The 18588-nt window shown below is 40.3% G+C and overlaps 1 protein-coding gene across 2 annotated transcripts in view; it reads left to right on the top strand.

The window, feature by feature from the left end:
• Positions 1 to 18588, top strand: part of PARP8 (poly(ADP-ribose) polymerase family member 8) — a 127203-nt gene that overhangs the window by 25525 nt on the left and 83090 nt on the right. The gene's annotated exons all lie outside the window — the stretch shown is intronic.

The following is an 18588-nucleotide window of genomic DNA, read 5'->3' as shown; positions in this document are numbered from 1 at the left end:
AGAACTGGACACAGGACAGTCTGTCCTAACCTTACTCCCATTTAAGCACAAGTGCTCTGATTCTGCTGTGAAAGTGGCACCTGTCTACCTGTGGGTACATATATACATTGCAATGTCAGTAAGATATATAACGTGTAGATATTTGTCTTCTTTTTCTAAGGAGCCTGAGGCTCTTCTGTACAAAGTAGCTCTCAGTACTGAATGCTTATCCCTTTGTGAGAAGTGTTTCTATTGCTGTGCCTTCTGCACAAAAGGCATTTTGTGTTGTGAATATTGTTTTGGATGTGTTAGAAATGCTCTGTCTGACAGGAAAGGGTTATCATGTGTCCTGAACATGCTCACAGTGTGAATTCAGCTGACCTTCTTTAGGAAAGTGAGACCTTCCCAGGTGAGCGTTTTGCCCTTGGCTTTCATATACAGGTCTACCTGGTCATCCATGGTGTTTTGGAAAACCACTGTTGTCTGAGCAGCATCTAATAGATCTCCCTAGCTAGATCCTGATCTTTCAGAGGACCAAAGCAGTTTTTAGGAGTATCCCATTTATATCAGCAGAGGCTTTTTAGAAACAGGTCAAACTAGCTTCATCACTTGACTTGTGTGGGTCCTCCTCCAAAAGTGAAATGATGGGGATGACTGTGATAAAGGGTAAACTGGGAGAGGGAATAGGATTCAAGGACACAACAAGCAAAGATTCAGGGCTGCTGTTACCTTTGTGCTCTTCTGTATGGTCAGTAGGAGATGGAAGTTTGGGTCATGTAAACTGTAGCTGCGCCATTTCTTTGGGTTTTCATGATTTAACAAGTATCTGTCAGGTGAAAGGTAAAGGTAACAAGTAGAAGAGTAGGTTCAGTGTGGGTTTCTTGTCTCAGTTTTTCTTAATTTAGCCAATATTATAAACAGGCTGTCAGGCTTATTTCTTTACTGCTGTGAAACATCCTGTGGCCCTGGGGCAGGGTCTTTTGTGCTGACTGTCCTCTGTGTAACCCCCCTTCCCAGAGCCCAGGCTTACCCCTGGACTTGAGGCTTGCCTGCCGGTCAGGAGATCCTGCCTCTCAGCCTGCCTTCAGCTTTCAGGGAAAACAGAAAAGCCATTTTGTGTTGAAGTAAACTTAGTCGTTACTCACTAGCTTCACTAGCTCTTAATTACTTTTTTTTTTTTTCCCTGACAAATTGGTAGTTGTTATTGCTCTTCCTTTTGTGAAAAGAGTACAGTTCAATACACTGTGAGAGTGAAAAGCAGCTGTTAAATATAAAAATAGAGGCAGTTCGTAAAGGCAAACCAGAATTCATGTGTTTTATATACAGAGATTCACCCACAGCATTGCAGATAGCATTTTCAAGTTTTGCTTGTGCTATCTCCTTCTCTCTGTTAGATTTTTGTTGTACTTTCAGTTATGCATGTATTTTTTTAATCTCCAAATTACATGCTTAAGATGCCCAGTGCAGATACTCTTTATATATATATATGTGTGTATATATATATATGTATGTATTTTTTTTTTCATAAGTCCTTATCTCTTTCATGTTGCTTTCTGCTGTCTTGGTTTTCTTTGGGGTTTTTGTGCCTGAGTAGAGATTATAAACTTGGGCAGGGGGATATGCACCTTCATCTCCTCCAGCTGCAATTGCTGCCACCCGCATGGCAAACCCTGCACAAGAATCACACAGGTCCTGAGTGTGAGGCCTGAAACGAAGGCTGACATATTTATCAAGGAAGATGATATTAATTTCAAAGGGCTTACTCTATGGATAAGACCTTATAGTATATTGCCAGAATTAATCTGATGAGCACAGAAGGCTACTTCTTCCATATGCATAGGTGTTTATACAGTGACTTTATAGTAAAGAATTGGCAGAAAGGGTATGATGGTTATTATGTTTTAAGCACCAGAGCTCCTGTTTTGTAGTGTATAGTATTCAACTGTGTTGGCAAAAATCTAAAATAGTCTTTTTCATTTTTTGTGCTTCTCAGCTGTCACCTCTTTAATCTTTTTGTGATCACAGAACAAGTGATCACTGTGGTGGGTTCAGTTTGTTGCAGAAAACATTTTATTATTATAAAAGCAAGCCCCTAGTTCATGCCTAAAAGCCAGAAAAGTGTTTTAACTATCAACTCTTTTAGTAGCTCAATTTCAGCAGTGTTGCCTGGGAATAATTTTACTTTGTTTCATAGTAGTATTTTGAGATGAATTAGTTTATGCTGCTTATCAATATTAAAGCAGAACTGTCAAAGCTTGCCATCATTATGATACGCGAGGATCAGGCAGCAAGAGCAGTTGCAGTTTCAGCACTAGATGACCTCTGTTCCCCTGGCTGAGCTCCCTGTGCTTGCTTGCTGTGGCTGCTGTGAAAATTATAAGGCAGTCCATTCATCTGCCTAACAAATGCCATTGCTTTTTGTTGTTGTTGTTGTTCCTTTTGCAACATTTACATATCTTTTTTTTCTTTGAACTACATATGGAGTTGGTACTTTAATCCTTTGTGGATATGTACCTCTGGACTTGACATTTCAGTGCTTAGCTTTTTGATGATTTACAAAAAGAGAATTTCACAGTTCATGCTTGTGGCCATGCAGCTTATTTTTGTGGGGACTTTGACATCGCTTGATAAATATCAAAGCTTTTTATTATAGTTTTTGGACTAGATGGGGAAAACATCTTCATAACCAAGATGTTCCCTCGTGTCTACAGCTATCCAGACTGGAAAATTTAAGACAGATTATGCAAATTCAAGGCTGAAATGAGTGAAACATTTAGGAAAGCATGAGTGCAGAGATTGTGCAGTTCCAGAGTTCAGTTCGTCATTGTATGTAATCCAACCTAGCTGCAGACTGCTGCCCAAAGGCAGCTTTCTCATGGACCCTCATAAAGAGGGATATGTGGCTATATTAGTATTCCCTCTCTTCAACCAGTGAATTGATTAGGTAGAGAAATGTTGATTATGGCTGCACATATGCAGTACAAGGGAGAGGTGAAATGGATTGCTAGGTCCTGAGAGCACTGAAAACAGTGAGAGGAGAGGTGGGAATGGGATGTCTCTTTTTGGTGACAACCCACTGTTTAGGTTGAATAAAACATGGTATGAATCCGCTCTCTCAGGGATCTAATTAGTTAACTGTGAGATCTTTCAGTAACTCACTGTCCTTGTTTGCACATATCTTCCCTTTCTGTCAGGAGATTTTACTCTCTCTTGGTTTTCGCTTGTTTTGCTTCATCCCTTATATTTATACATCTGTCATCCCAGACGTAGTTGTATACCATGTACATTTTGATAGAGAAAGCCATGAGCATCTTGGCTCGTTCCCCGGTGGTTTGGTTTGGATTTCATTAGGCATACACCTTCTGGTGTTCTGTGCCTGGGAAGAGGTGATGAACGCTGTAACATTTACTCCTTCAGACTCATGTTTTTATGCAGAAACCATGTTAAGGCAATCTCTCACCTTCTTGCTGAAGCAGTAGGAACAGGTACATCCTTACTACATGCAGACTGGTGAAGGATTCAGGAGCAGTTCTGCTTCCACTAGGCTCTGGTTATAGCTGTCAGGTTGAGAATTAGCTATCAGAAAATTTCCTTAGCCTTAATTTTATCACTGCAGGGCAGCAGGGATGATATTATGACTTCCAATTATCTGCATCTGCTAAAGCAGGTAATAGTGATAACTAGGCAGCCACATCCTTCCACATGAACATAAAAGAACTGGGAAAGGAGTAGTCATGTGTTAGACACACTTAGGGGTTTGCCTGCCACTGAGAATGAGATGGACTTCCTGAAGATGATTTCATAATCAAATAGATTCTGTAGCACTGAATCCGAGCTATTTCTGGGCAACTTGCTCTTACTACTCTACTTGGTGGATGTGTAGTTCTCCATATAAGATAAACTGGTGATGTTGAGAGACAGCTTCAGACACCTTCCGTATTAGAAACTTCCCATTTCTGACGTAACTGTAAGTAGTGAACCAGCACCCATCCACTTGTTCTTGCACAAACATTTTCCTTTACCATAAATGGTTGCTCTTTCTTTTGGAATTTGTCCAAGACAAGTCACACTTGTCTGAGCTTTGTTTTTTCTTGGTTTCTCTGGTTGGATCCCTCCACCTCATTGTTCAGTTTGGGAATGGCTGTGGAGAACCTGGGATATGATGTCTGATTTCAGGCTGCGTATTAAAGTCTTGTCTTTGTCTTTGCACTTCAGCTTATTCTGTTAGCTAGGGCCTGTGAGATCAGTAGTAAATGTTTATGGACTGCACCTTTGACAAGTATACATGATTAAAAGAAAGAGATTTCTAAATTAGAGGTTTGTAATTGAAGGCCATAGCTTCTTATTCATGGCTGCATTTCATTTTTTCTGCTCAGCTGGAAAAGCTTTCAACCATTTAAAAAGTGGCAGCCATTAACATGGTGTCTCATACAGGGAGTATTTGCATTTTCTTTTGAACCATCTGTTCTTAGTGTAAGACAATAGTGTAAATGAAGGAACTTAGTGTTCCCTAGTATTGTCTAACAATCTCTTTTGTTGAAAAGTTTGATAAGTTGTAGATTCACATATGGTAGAGGTTGAAGGAAGAGCCTGTGGGGTGAGGAATTTTCTTGGTGCTTTATTGAAAGCGTATGTTGCACTGGGTTCTGGTCCTCTTACATAAATACGGAAATGTTAGAATAAAAATAAGACAAGTGTAAGTATGTATAATACTTTGTAATTCACATAGTTGGTTTTCTGACCTTCGTGGAGATTCTCAATATGTGGCATGTAGACATAGCTCAAAAATGGCTGTAGAAGTACTTTCTTTTTCCCCTGAGGCCAAAAAAATAGAAGCTTCACTGCCATTTTTTTTTTCGTTGATGCATATTTTGTACTTGCACCTGATGCGCTATGCATGATATACCTATACTTGGATTTATATTTACAGGTTACCAACTTCTGCTTTGCATATTAAAGGACTGGCATAAGCTGGTTCTGCGTGTTTTGCTAGGGCCCCAGCAATGCCTGAGCTGCAGACTGTGCCCTCAGATGAAATTCTTTTTGCATGTGTACTTCTCTGTGCAAGGGTGTGCCTTTTTTTCTCAGTGCGTGTCTTCAAAGTCTGTAGGGTTTCTTGACATGGACACAGATGTATTCCACCCAGCTTTAGGTACTTGGCTGGCACTGAGCCTTCTGCTCCCATGGGTGGAATTGATGTGAAAATATATCACTTAATATAACTCCCTAATTTTCTTAATATAACGTTTTGTTCTTTATTACATTTATTGACTCATATTTTTGACTCCTGACTTGGGTCATTTGATCTGTGATGTTCGACTATGTGAAGGGTAAATGATCAAAATAAGCTGTTTTTCTCCATGCATTCTCTCTTCAGCTTTTCTGCTTTCCTCGGGGAAAAACATCTATTTTCCCTTCTCTCTGCATTTTAGAGAAAGCACAGAGTTACAAATCTCTTTTGTCTAAGTCTTTCAGATTCCTGTGTTAAAATCAATAGGAGCTCTTCTCTTTCAAATCCATGATTTCTAGACTGTTTATTGAAGTGGGACCATTTAACTTGGGATGTTGTATGAAATGATGCAGTGCTATAGCTTTTGTTTCAGTTCTGCATTGCTGAGTAATGGAGATAATTTAGCTTTGTTGACACAGTGTATACTTGTGTTTGAGTTGTGCCAGTTGTATATTTCCATGTGTAGAAAAATTCTTTAAGAAAGGAATTTTAACAATGCATGGCAAAGGTAGGGGTTCTGCTAATGAACGAACTCCAAAGTAACCAAAACAATAATTTAGCTAGGGTCCATTTGAAAGTATTTGTAAGTACGCAAAATGTGAAAGTTATTTGGAACTCTAGAAGAATCATATTAAATGGCCTTAATAACTTTGCACTAAGATTATAATTTAGTTATTATGGGGACAGTGGGATTTGGGTTTTGTGCTTTATTTCCTTACTTGAGCAATATAGCCTTTGTGGCAAGTCTTAGGGGAATAGTAAATATACCTTCTATACCCTCAGGTTGTGGAGAGTTTCCTGTGCTCGCACCAGGATTATTATTTTTTTTTATTATTTACTACCGCTGACACTTAGATGGGAATTGTTAATTCTGTGTCCTAATATGAAAGGGGAAAAGAGAGAGAATATTAATTTAATATAGAAGTCTGTATATTCTCTAATTGGGCTTATGCATCTCATCCCCTTTAGTGCTTTTGAGTAAATACTGTATAATACTTGGAAGTGTAGCCTAGGGAGGATTTTAATTGTGAAGAGCAATTTTCAGCTGAAGTTTGTTTTTCTTTCTCACCAAGAGGCAAAAAAGTCCCTGGTGAAAGCGATGCTGAGGTAAGTTTTAGAAGGACTGAATAAACTGAGGGGATGGAGCAGTACTTGGCCTCCCTGACAACTTATGTCAAACTTGCTTTGCCATGTAGCTCGTTTCTCAGTCATTGGCACTGACTGAAAACTCAGAGAGAGCTGGCCCTAATTGTGTAGCAGTTTTATTATGTACAGAAATATTCACTGAAAGCTATTACTCTCCTTTCACTCTTTAGTCTCCTATGGTATTAGTTACTGTGGTCAGGATTTATCAGTGATTATACGCCAAAGTTTGAAAAGGTCATATTAGTTACTCCTACTGGCGCACAGGGTCTTGTTGAATTTTATGGCCGTCACTATCAGGTCATCCAACCTAGCAGGATGGAAAATCATTGGAAGGTCCAGATTGGTTGTCTGTCCAACATACATAGGTGAACCTACACTGAAGTCAGAAAAGTCACATTGTCTTACATATTTGCAAAATGACATTGTCTTATGTATTTGCAAAGTCCTGGTATGGATATTTAGGATCTCACACATAGACCATGAGTTTTAGTCCAGTTTTGCTACATATTTGTGTGTTTGTGTAGTATGAGACGTTGATTGAATGAGATTGTTGCTTTGCTTGGGTAGAAACTCCTGTAATAAATATCTGTGCAAGACACAAGGATACCCACTCTTGCTTGAGTTAATGTTGTACAAGTAATTAATTAATTTAAACTGTTCATAATTAAAGTGATTTTTGATAATAAATTGTCTAATTATAAAAGATGGTAAACATCTCTGCTTAGTTACTGGCCTAATATTATTTATTTTCTTCCTTATTGTGTTACTGGCAAGGAAATTGCAAAGAAATGTTGCTGTTCCTGGTGAGCCCTGGGCTGTTGCTCATGTGCGCTTTGTTCTTGCCTTACCTGGCAGCTTGATGTGGCAAAGCTTAAATTTTTTCTTTCAGCCCGAGGCATTTTGCACATTGGTCTGCATGGAGCATCTGCTCCTGTTTTCCCTCTAGAGTTCCTTTTATTATCTCTTTGCAATGAAATGTGTGGTTGATTGGTTGGTTGATTGAGTGGCTGGTTGGTTATTTGCCTGGGGTGACTGATCATGTGCAAGAGGGTCTTCTACTGTGTGAAATACGGGATACTTAACTCTGTTCAGAACGCAGCGGACATGAGGTTCCTCAACTGCAATTTCCAGGATGCACTGAGGCCGTATAAAAATACTTCAGTTTGAAGATATTTCCCATTTTGATTGAAAACGCATCTGTTGGAAGCATATGCTTCTCACAGAATTTTTTGGTTTCGTGAAGACATGATTTCCAGTGTCTAAATAAATGATCAGAAATTTTCAAACCCTTTCTGTTTAGCATATGAACTATAGGGCATTTAGAGCTCTATGCGGATTAAGAGAGGAGAAATGGATGTGAAGAGAAGGTGAGAAAATAAAATGCAGAAGAAAATTGGGAAGGAGCAGAGAATCTGATAGGCAAATTGGGAAGAAGGACCTCTGAGGAGAGAAAGGGAATGGAGGCTTTGACGGTCTTGCCGTATTAAAATGAGGTTTGTTTGTGTATCAGTAGGTGATTAAAAGAACAGAACAAAGAGAAACAAAAATTGTCCCTTCAGTAATAATGAAGCAATGTAATTTGAAGTGCAGGAATCCTTAGCAAAAATAGTTTTAATAATTTATTTTGTAAATAAATTTGCACTTTTATATTGTAAACATAAGCTGTGAAAAAAAATGCTTTGGAAGTCTTAGCTTTCCACAAAATGTGCAGACTTCTGTTTTCGTGGGCAACAATGCTTTCTTAGTGTTACTTTGTACTTGAAATTTGGATTTTAGAAACTCTCAGATTAATGCTACCAAATTATATTCATATGCTGAAAATATAGTAGCATACAGATTTTTAATTTAAAAATAGTCATGAATTTATCATTGTTCAGTTTTTCTACAGAATAGGGAAGCAAGCTGGCATGGAATAAGAACAGTGTTTTTTCAGGCTGCTTGGTCCTGAGTGCTAAATTAGCTGGAGATGTGGGAAACAAGGGTTCTTCTGTCTGCTGGCTGAGTGTGGCAGAGGCCCCAAGTCACCTGGGCAGGGCTTAGGTGGAACGCTTCTCACCAAGCCAATTGTTGCACTTCATCTAAGCAAACTGCTTTATACTGAGGTAGAGGGACAAGAATTTTTTTTCTTTCAATCTTGAAAATAATCTCCAAGACCCCTACAGGATTGTGTGCCATGTGTGCCATTGGTTTTCTTCCATTTTTATACCAATTTTCTGTTTCTCATATTGATTGTTGTGAGACACATGTCAGCAAAGATATTTCTGCCAGACTTCTGACCTCACTGTGTCTAAATGAAGTGCCAAGGGTGAGAAGGTTATCTCTCTGCAAAACAGGTAACAAGCTATCACTGAAAGTACAAGATTGTCATCTAGATGAGTTTGAGATTGAGGGCAAGAGAAATAAACCTTTCTTCATTCTTGGTTGTGTTAGAGTGTAGGGCATGAATGAATTTAAAAACCCTCTGAGCTAAGAATTTGCACATCTTTCAGATTCTCCCTGAGGGCTCTGCTCTTTATCTTTAAAAATGAAGTATAATACCATACCTTGAAAGACTGATGAATCTTTAAGCCCTATGAGGACAAATCTTATTTTCCTCAGTGATATATTGCTTTGGATGTTCTCAACTAAGGAGAAATTTGACAAGCCTGCAAATATTTTAGATGAGTTATGACTATTCATGACTAACATGAATTCTGAATTCTGGGTGAAGACATTGTCCTTGGACAGTGGAACCTGAGCTCTGAAGTTCTACAAATCTTCTGAAAATAGTTCTCTTTGGCAGATGACCTGTGTTTAGCTAGTGTTTCTGTTCTACAGACTCAGACAGGTATGGACAGCATATGGCCCATGTTTATAACTATAGACTTACATGGTGAATGTACTCTATTTATTCTGGCTATATCACTAATCCCAGGAAATACACCAAGGGTGGTTTCTTCACTGAGGTCAATATAGAATAGTAGCAAATACTAGATTTTCGTGTTAAGATTTCAAAGTGAAAAGGTTCAGCAAGAGAAATAACCATCCACATATATGACAGCTGTCAGCGGTTTGACTGTGTCAGCCGTTTCAAGAAAATCATGCTTGAGTTGGAAAAGCAGTGAACAGAAAACCTTAGTGCCTCTTCTGATGTTCCATTTTTCAGTCGGGATCATTCGTGCCACTGTTGTTTCTTTTTTTATTTCTTCGTCATATCCTACAAATATTAGTGAATCCATTTAGTGTTACCCATCTTTCGGTCTGTGGTCAGTAAAACACGCGCAGGTTATTCACATGTTGGGAAGTCTGGGAAATAAATCTGTAGATGTGTATTTGTTGCTGACTTGAGAGATGAGGAGAGTGAAAAGGCATCTTCAGATCTGTTCTCAGATCAGCAGCTTCTGTGTTGAGGAGTTTAAACACACAGGTGACTGATTATTCTCTGTCTTTAGGGCTGCTCGCATAAATGCTCTCTGAGAGCGCTACTCTTTTGGGTATACCTGTGGTTGCTTGTGAACGTTTTTGTCTCTGCCTGAGAGCACATGTCCTCTCTCTTTGTATGAGCAAAACTTGATCCTTTCCCCTTATAAATGTAAAATCAAATTCAGTCTGCAAGATTGTACTATCTCAGGTAGAGATCTATGAACTGTGTCAAATATTTGTTATTGGACAGGTTTAACTGAACAGCTGTGTTTTCAATGGTTTTAACAGTGTGTACCTGGTGCTGTGTAATGTTTAAACCTGAATAAATAAATAAGTTTATCTATCAGATGTGTAAAGAACACAGAAAGGAATTCCTGAGTTGTCACGGGCAATTCTATAAAGTAAGGAATTTTGCAACACAGCAAAGCATTAGAGATAATGATCTCAAAATAACAAGATACATGAGTTTAAATTAATATATAATCATATTTAATTGAATATGAGCATAAATGGCTTCCTTCTTAAGCTAAGAACAAGGCAACTCTTGATTTACACAAAGCATAGGACCTGTTAGGGCAATCTGCATTTGAATGGCCTCCTGTGTGGAGAGAGTTCCTCCACCTTCTTCACCACCCAGAAAAAATTCTTCTTGTTAGTGCGTGCTCCTTCAGTTGAAACAAGGAACAAAGTGTACTGGCTTCCCCCTCATCTGGCCGTGTTGTCTCTCTCTTGGGGCAGGCAGGGAGTGCACAGGATGAGGGCTCATAGCACAGAACGGAGTGTGGCTCTTCAGGGTTCAGGTCTCTCTGCTGGATGGATGCTGGATACCAGAGGTGTATGGGAGGAGGGTGGGATACTGGCAGGCAAGAGGTGCACAGTCCTTCCTGCCACCTGATGAGAGAGAGGTTTCTGATCTCCCTTGAAAGGAGCTCTTCCTAACCCCCCTACCTTTCATTCCATTTTTTCCGTCATCCCCTTTCGACCCACTAGAGTTTTGTTACAAGCCCTTCAGGATGGATGCTTTGCCATTGCTGGGAAAGACTCCGTGCCTGTGCTGCTGAGAAACCGTGAGTCAGCTTGCTCTAGGGAAGGAGGAGGAGGTGAGGAATTCTCCTTTTATGATGAGTCTTCCCACACTTCCTGCTGTTTCTGTTTTGGGCACGCTGGTTTAGAAACTGTGGGCTGTTTTCTGCCTTCTGGCTTCTGAGTGTGTGAAAATTGTTCCTTCCCTAGGAGGATGCCGGGATCACCTACTTATCCTGATCCTAGGTGTCAGTATCCCACACCTTCCCCCATCTAGAACAAAAGGAATGATGCATAATCTCAGTTTGAAAAGTAGCGTAGTAGGACAGGAGAAAGCCTTTCACCTGGGACAGGAGAAAGCCCTTGCTGAGCTCTGTAGAGTTTCAGAGTCCAGCAATGTTGCAGAGGTTTTCTGAGGCACTCCCGAGTCTGAGAGACTGTTGTTTAGTCTAATCTCATGGGATAAATACATTCTCATTAAATTCATAGGGACTCTGGTCCAAACTTAACTAAGAGATGACTGCAGTCACAACACTAAGAGCAAGGAAGTTTTTTCAAATAATGCACCATCCATTTGAGTAGTTTAAAAGACCCACTTCTGCCTCTGTGTTTGGAAGGTCAGATCCTGTGGGTGAGCATAGTAATGCTGAAATATAATATGCATCTGGATAGAAAAGATGACAAAAGAAAGAATAAAGCAGTGCTGTTCAGTTCACTTGCTGCAAAAATCTTGCAAGTGCTTAATTTCTGTTTCATGCTGGAGTTCAGAGCTGCAACAATAGTGGCAGGAGGGAAAAAATAGAATTGCTACAGCTCTGTTCTCCCACCCACGGATGTTCTTTAGTGTGGAAAATGAGTCATCAAGAGAAGATATTTTTACTTTGCAACAGACATTAGAGAAACATCGATCTTCAAACAAACTATGTGTCAATTGGTTTACTAGTCAAAAGGTCTGATCCTGTTTGCATCCCCTTGCATCTTATTTTCTTTGGAACCACTGGGAAGTCACAGCCAGGAAGTCATCAGTGTGAGCGGCCCAGAGCTCACAGGCAGCTCAGATGTGGCTCCCACTTTGGCAGTTGTGTGACATGGCTGATGTGAGGGCTCTGCCAAGCTGCTGGGCTCTCAGAGTCTGTCTTTGGAAGAAACTGGGGCAGATCCTCAGCAGAGATTGTTTGTCCCAGGCCCTTTTGCAGCACAGCCTCAGCCAGCCCCACAGTCCCATGGTGTGTCTGATAGGGAAGGGCTCATTCCCTGGCTTGGCCTCAGCTCTGTCAGATGTAGCCAGGGACGTGAGCTGCTTTTGGAGGTGAAGACTTTGACATACCACAGCTTTGCAAGCAGTTTTTGAGAAGTCTTCTGTCACAGGTGAAAAGAACTGATTCGTGAGCTGGCCTCTTGACTTGGGAAAATTATCAACTACGATGAGAAGAAGGCTGCTGTTTACCACCTGAGAATATGGCCACTAATTTACATTTACTTTGTATCTTATTTTGGAGTATAAGGCTTCAATGTAATGCATAATAAGCATAGGCTTTTCTCTGTAGTTTTCAAAGCATTTTGCAGAAGAGGAAGCATGAGGCTCAAAGCCATGTAAAGGAGTTCATCAGTTGCCAGGTGCAAAGCTCAGACATCATCCTCATTTGTTTTCGCTGGATCATGCTTTTATCATTCTCAGCTGTTCAAAGGCACGGATGGCTCAGCTGAGAGTGAAGCTACAAACCTGCAAGCACAAACCAGTATTTATCACCCCAAACTTGTTTTCTGGCAAACCAATGTGACTTCTGAGTTAATATTTTTCCACAGTAGAAGTGTAGGTCATTTATTACTGTTTCTACATCACTGTTACACCTTTTATTTGATTTGTTAGTGTTTACACTCAACTATCAAGTTTGCATGGGTAGAACATCGGGAAAGCTTTCTGTATTGTTCCATGATAACTGATCTTTGGAAGTCTGGGAGCTGCAAGGATTGTAGTTAAGATACCCTTAACCATAATTTGGCGGGCATATAGTTCTTTCTATTTGCATATCAGATGAAGAGTAGATAGTTATTTGTGTAAATCCAGTGCAAAGATGGCAGGCATTACTGACCCTGATAACCTGTCAGAGGTGAGGCTGCCACAGCTCTTTGTCCCCAAATCCAGCTGGCAGCAAGGTTTAGCAAGTATTCCCAGTAGGCACAATATGCATTTTTATATATACAGGCCCCCTCAGCCTCTTAGCCTGCTCACCAGCTAGTCCAGCTTGGTGCTTTTGAGAGGAAACCTCTCACATTGACCCTCTGTTTGGGTGTCAGCCCTAGTCCACAGGGCCTTTAACTCCCTGAGGCAGCCCCTGGGACTCCCTTGCTTGGACCAAGCTACTGACACGCCTGAGATGGGATGCCATCCAGAGGGAATTGGACAAGCTCGAGAAGTGGGCCTGTACCGAAACTCATGAGGTTCAAAAAGGTCAAGTGCAAGGTCCTTCACCTGGGTTGGGGCAACCCCAGGTATGAATGCAAGCTGGGGGTTGAAGGAGTTGAGAGCAGCCCTAAGGAGAGGGACTTGGGGGTATTGGTGGATGGTATGGGGATATTGGACACAAGCCAGCAATGTGCACTTGCAGCCCTGAAGGCCAGTTATGTCCTGGACTGCATCAAAGGCAGCATGTCCAGCAGGTCGAGGGAGGTGATTCTTCCCCTCTGATCTGGTGAGACCCCATGTGGAGTCCTGCGTGCAGTTCTGGAGCCCTCAGCACAGGAAAGACATGGACCTGTTGGAGAGGGGCCAGAGGAGGCCACAAAAATGATCAGAGGGCTGGAACAGCTCTGCTGTGAGGACAAGCTGAGAGATTTGGGCTTGTCCAGCCTGGAGCACAGAAGGCTCTGGGGAGACCTTATTGTGGCCTTACAGTACTTAAAAGGGGCCTACAACAGAGATGGGGACAGGCTTTTTAGCAGGGCGTGTTGCAACAAGACAAGAGGTGATGGTTTTAAACTGAAGGAGGGGAGATACAGGCTGGACATTAGGAAGAAATTTTTTACAATGAGGGTGGTAAAACACTGGCCCAGGTTGCCCAGAGAGGTGGTAGATGCCCCATCCCTGGAGACATTCAAGGCCAGGCTGGATGGGGTTCTGAGCAACCTGATCTAGTTCAAGATTTTCCTGCTCATTGAAGGGAAGCTGAACTAGATGACCTTTGAAGATCCCTTCCAACCCAAACTATTCTATGATTCTTTTATTTCTTCACTGGTTGGTGTTACTGTGATACTGTGATCACCTAACCTTCCAGTAATCCATTACAGCTGTTCAGCGCTTTCCACCACCAGGTCCAGAGAGCTGCATGCTGCCGCCAGTGCGTTCAGCTGTGGACCTTGTTGTCACAGGTACCCATCATGTGTGGAAGGTGTGGAGATCTCTTTCAGTTGCTGAGTTGTATTGACTCATCAGGCCATTTCTGGATGGTTTTATCTATCTATGAATAAACCAGCTTGCACCACTTTCATTTATGCCTACAGAGAGCTGAACTCCTTGAACTCTTGTATCTGTTTATTTAAATTAAGTATGGTTTGAGTGCAAACTGATTTGGGCAAATTATCATTTTTTTCTCCTTTTTTTCCCTATATGGTTAGATATCTTAGTGGATCATAAAGCAGCATCTGTCACACTGGATGCTCACTTACTTAATGAAACCTCTCCTTGCCTGATCCTGTATGAAGCTTTGTAACCACATGGAATCAGCTTTTACCTATGGAAATGAATGTCAGGGCTCCAGTTGGTTTTAGGAGCAGTTCAATTTAGAAATGCAATTGCTGGGCATTCCTAATTCACATTGCCCTCCACGTCTTTTTGGTTCCACACATTCCTTGGGTTAAAGCATATCCTCTCTTTGCTCTTCTCTTCTCCTACTCTCTCGTATAGAGGAGAGACTGGCATGTGGTTTTCAGTTCTTGCTTAAGGAAAGGAGGTTCATTTGTATCTGTGGATATGAAAGAAGATGGTGTGAAAGGAGAGGTAAACACAAACGATCTTTGACTTAGATTTCTGTTTTTCTGCGAGTGTAAGATCCACTGAGGTTACTGGGGAGATTGCATGACCCTCAAAAGAAGGATAGGTGCCTAAATTAAATACTTTACCTGCCTAGACCTCTAGTTGTCTGAATGAGCTGTACTCTTTTTGTTTCCTTTTCAGATTTAGATTTAGACTGTAGTTTCTGATTACACAAATACATTGATGAAAACAAATATAGCTCACTGGAAATACATCGTGTAAGTTGTTGATATCTATGTTTACCTACTTCATTAGTCACGTTTACAGTAGGCTCCCGCGTTTCCACTTCTCTCCTCATTTAATAAAATAAATATAGTACATCAAATGAAATTAGCTTCATTTCACACTTACTCAGTAGTAGATCCAGTGTCCTGCAGATTCTGCTTTTTATTTTTAAAACGGATCAAACAAAGTTAGCTATTTTTCCATAATTTCATTTCTTTCTAATGACCATTTAGAAAAACAAGTGGTTTTGATGTTAGAAAGATGTAGTATGCATTATGCTGACACTTATTAGGTTAGAATGACATAGTGAACTCGCACAAGATGGGGGCAACAAATTGTTTAAGAGATTGAATTCGATTATTGTACTTTCTCATTAAAGGTAGGATTCATTAGTGAAGTATATCACACAAGAGCCATTTTCTCTCATATCTCAATGTGATCCATGTTGCAAAGAATGTTTAAAAGAAAAAAAAGGGAAGAAAATATATAAGCAGAGGATTTTTTTATAAATCAAAGTCATTTGACTGTTTCAAATTTTGCTCACCAGGTTCTTTTTTAGCATTGTTGTCTGTGAGCTCTGTATTGGCTTTGCCACTGCTCTAAAGCTTATGGCTATCGTAGTATCGGTCACAGGATCATAGGATTGGTCATTTTGGTAGGTCTGTGCAAGAGCACTCATGCTCAGTAAAGTCTTCTGTAAATGCATTGTCCTAGTTACATGAGGTATACCTATACCTCTTATCCCCAATGGAATCACCTCTTGTTCCCATTGCCTTTTATATTACTTACAGCACATAATGTTAGTAAAATTCTCAAGCTTTTAAAAAAACCAAACTGATTACTAGTCATCTAATTCTATGTGTAGACAGTTTAGCAAATCTAAGTACAGTAAAATCCTCTTGCTCTGGGAAGTAGTGGCAATTGAATGGTCAACTGCTGTGACTGTCTTTGATGGAACTTAGGTAAAAAACATATAATGGGCATCCCAAAAGCAGAACTCAAAATCTTTATTTTATTGAAAATGCATAGTGGATACCTTAATGTAAGCCTTTTTACATTTTTTTTTTCCAAACAGGAAGTGCAGGGTTTTACAGTTTGCAGAAGTGCAAAGCTGTGCTGTCGGTACTAGTTGGAATTTCATTGCATAACATATTCACAGTTGGGTATACCTAATAAAAATTAGGCAGGTAGTAGATGTCACATTTTGTTTATATATATCTGATGACTTGAAAAAATGTAATAAATACTCAGTCAACTCTAAATCTTCTATTGGGATTGAAAATACCTGTATTAGGCAGGAGTCAATCAGTGTGAAAGTCTCATATCATATAAATAACCATAGTTTTATCATCATTGAAGGTCTTTATAGGAGAAAAGACGGTCTTCAAGCTGGTACTTGTGATAAAAATGGTCCCTCGCTATTCACCACTGACTATCTGTGTAAGCTGAAACAGTTCAGTGTCATTCCTGGGTATTTATTTCCCACCTATAAAACAGGAGGCCTATCAATGGCTTTCATACCAAAGCATTGTCCCAGCACTTTTCATGGTGTTTCTGGGCCCAGTTTTTGGATGGTGCTGAGGCCTAGAGAGAATGCAGTTGAGAACATGGGCAACAGGTGTATCCCCTGGTTGTCTACCAACTAGAGAATTAGGAAGGGGACAAAGAGGGGTTTATTTCTATTTCATTCAAATCAACCAGGGTTTTGCTGCTATGTAACATGGGAGCTGAAACACTCAATGCTCATTTTTTGTGTCACGTTGGCTTGTTTTTGTTTTTAAAGCTTAAATTCTGTTTGCTTAGATCACTAGCCATGTTCTTGTTAAATGTTATTAATTAAAGCTGCTTGATCTGATTGACTCAGTTAAGTAAAATTTAGGTTAGATTTTCCTTTGAGCACTGAGGGCTCTGTCCTGCAAAGTGCTAAGTATCCTGTGCTCCCGCAGCCTTCTCAATAGGAGGTGAGAATACAGCACACCCCCGGAGGCAGCCAGGTCCTCATGAGGCCACATCACACACAGTCTAATGTTATTTAAAAGCACAATGAAGCTTTTCAAATGTGGTTTGATTAATATGTTATGTACTCTCCCACAGTAATGATTTCCATGCCTTAATGTATCACTGTACGTGTTTCATTAAGCAGTAAATTCTTGCTATATTTTTCAGGCTCTCTGCTATATGTGTCCTGGTGTGAAAGGAGACGGCTATTTTTCCTTTTAATTTCTCTGGTGCAAATAAGTGGTATGGCTTTGCAGTTCAATTTCACCCCAGGCAGTAATTTCAAACAGTTATCCCGCTTCTCTTGGGCTTAGTGACTCTATCAGATGATGGAAAGTGAGTGACCTTTCAAAACAGAGTGAACTTTAATCACTGCCACCAGTCTCCTGGTTTTCTGTCCTGGCGGACCAGCCTCCGCAGTAGCCCTATAGCACCTGAGGGGCTGTGACAGAAATGGGGGTGTTTATCGATTGAAATGCTCGCATGACTCACACCACTGATGCCTCGGATGATAAACAATTGTGTGAGCAGGTGAGCAGTTTGACCTATGTCTGCTGGTAAGATTTTCAAGCAGAATTTTTTGAGGAGAATAAAATGCAGTGTACCTACCAACTTGGAACACTATTACCTCCCTCACAAAGAACCTGAGACCCTGACCCTCAAACCAAAAAAATAATCTTCCCAAGTGTTCATATTTACATTATTTTTACTCTGCCTAGTTTCAGCTATTTGCAGTTCAGTCACCCAGTGTTGTGTATGTTTTATGTATCCTGGCTAGCCTGCGAAGACAGTTTGGATCTTGGTAAAGCTGGCACATATTTTAAGATGTAGATGTCTGAATCACTTTCTTCAATCTCTGTATTTAGGTTCCTCAGTACAATGGCCTCAGTTAACAAGGGGACAAGCACTTGAAACTGCATTAATGCTTCCATGGTTGCTTTCTCTGCAGTCTGAAGCACTGCAGGCTGAACACTGCATGCGGTGTCAATGAGACATCAGGAAGGGAGGAGTTGTTCTTTGGTGTTTGTTCCTTTTTTCTTTCATTCTATACGTTTATTGTTTTTCTTCTCTTTATACTTTCTCATTTTTATTTATATTAGTCTTTTTTTAAAAAGCCTCTGAGGAGATATTCAGATTAAGAGCTCTCTATTAGAGAAAGACTTACTGGTTTTAATCTCACGTTAGCAGAGGACTGAAGTTTTCTGGCCATGTTTACTTTCATTCTCTAGACTTGTTGGAAAACCTGAATATAATAATAGAATGTCTGATTACAAAACTTATCACTTACAGGTTATTTCCCATCTTTAGGATGCTTTACTAATGTTGGTGATAATTTTGGTGGCTCAGTGTGCTAAATTGTACAAACAGAGCAAGGTGTAAGGAAGGGATGAAGGAAGTACATAACATCTTCTATAGATGACATACATAATCACTTCTGTAGACAATGTCAGTAGTAAGAGGAAGACTAGGGAAAATGTGGGCCCTCTCCAGAAGGAAATGGAAGACCTGGTTACCCGTGGTAAGGCTCAATGGCTTTTTTTCTTCAGTCTTC

Source organism: Patagioenas fasciata, chromosome Z, assembly GCF_037038585.1.
Source record: "Patagioenas fasciata isolate bPatFas1 chromosome Z, bPatFas1.hap1, whole genome shotgun sequence".
In the NCBI taxonomy this organism is placed as follows: Eukaryota; Metazoa; Chordata; class Aves; order Columbiformes; family Columbidae; genus Patagioenas; species Patagioenas fasciata.
Note: the sequence above shows the minus strand (reverse complement) of the source record. Positions and strands in the feature narration are given on the sequence as shown.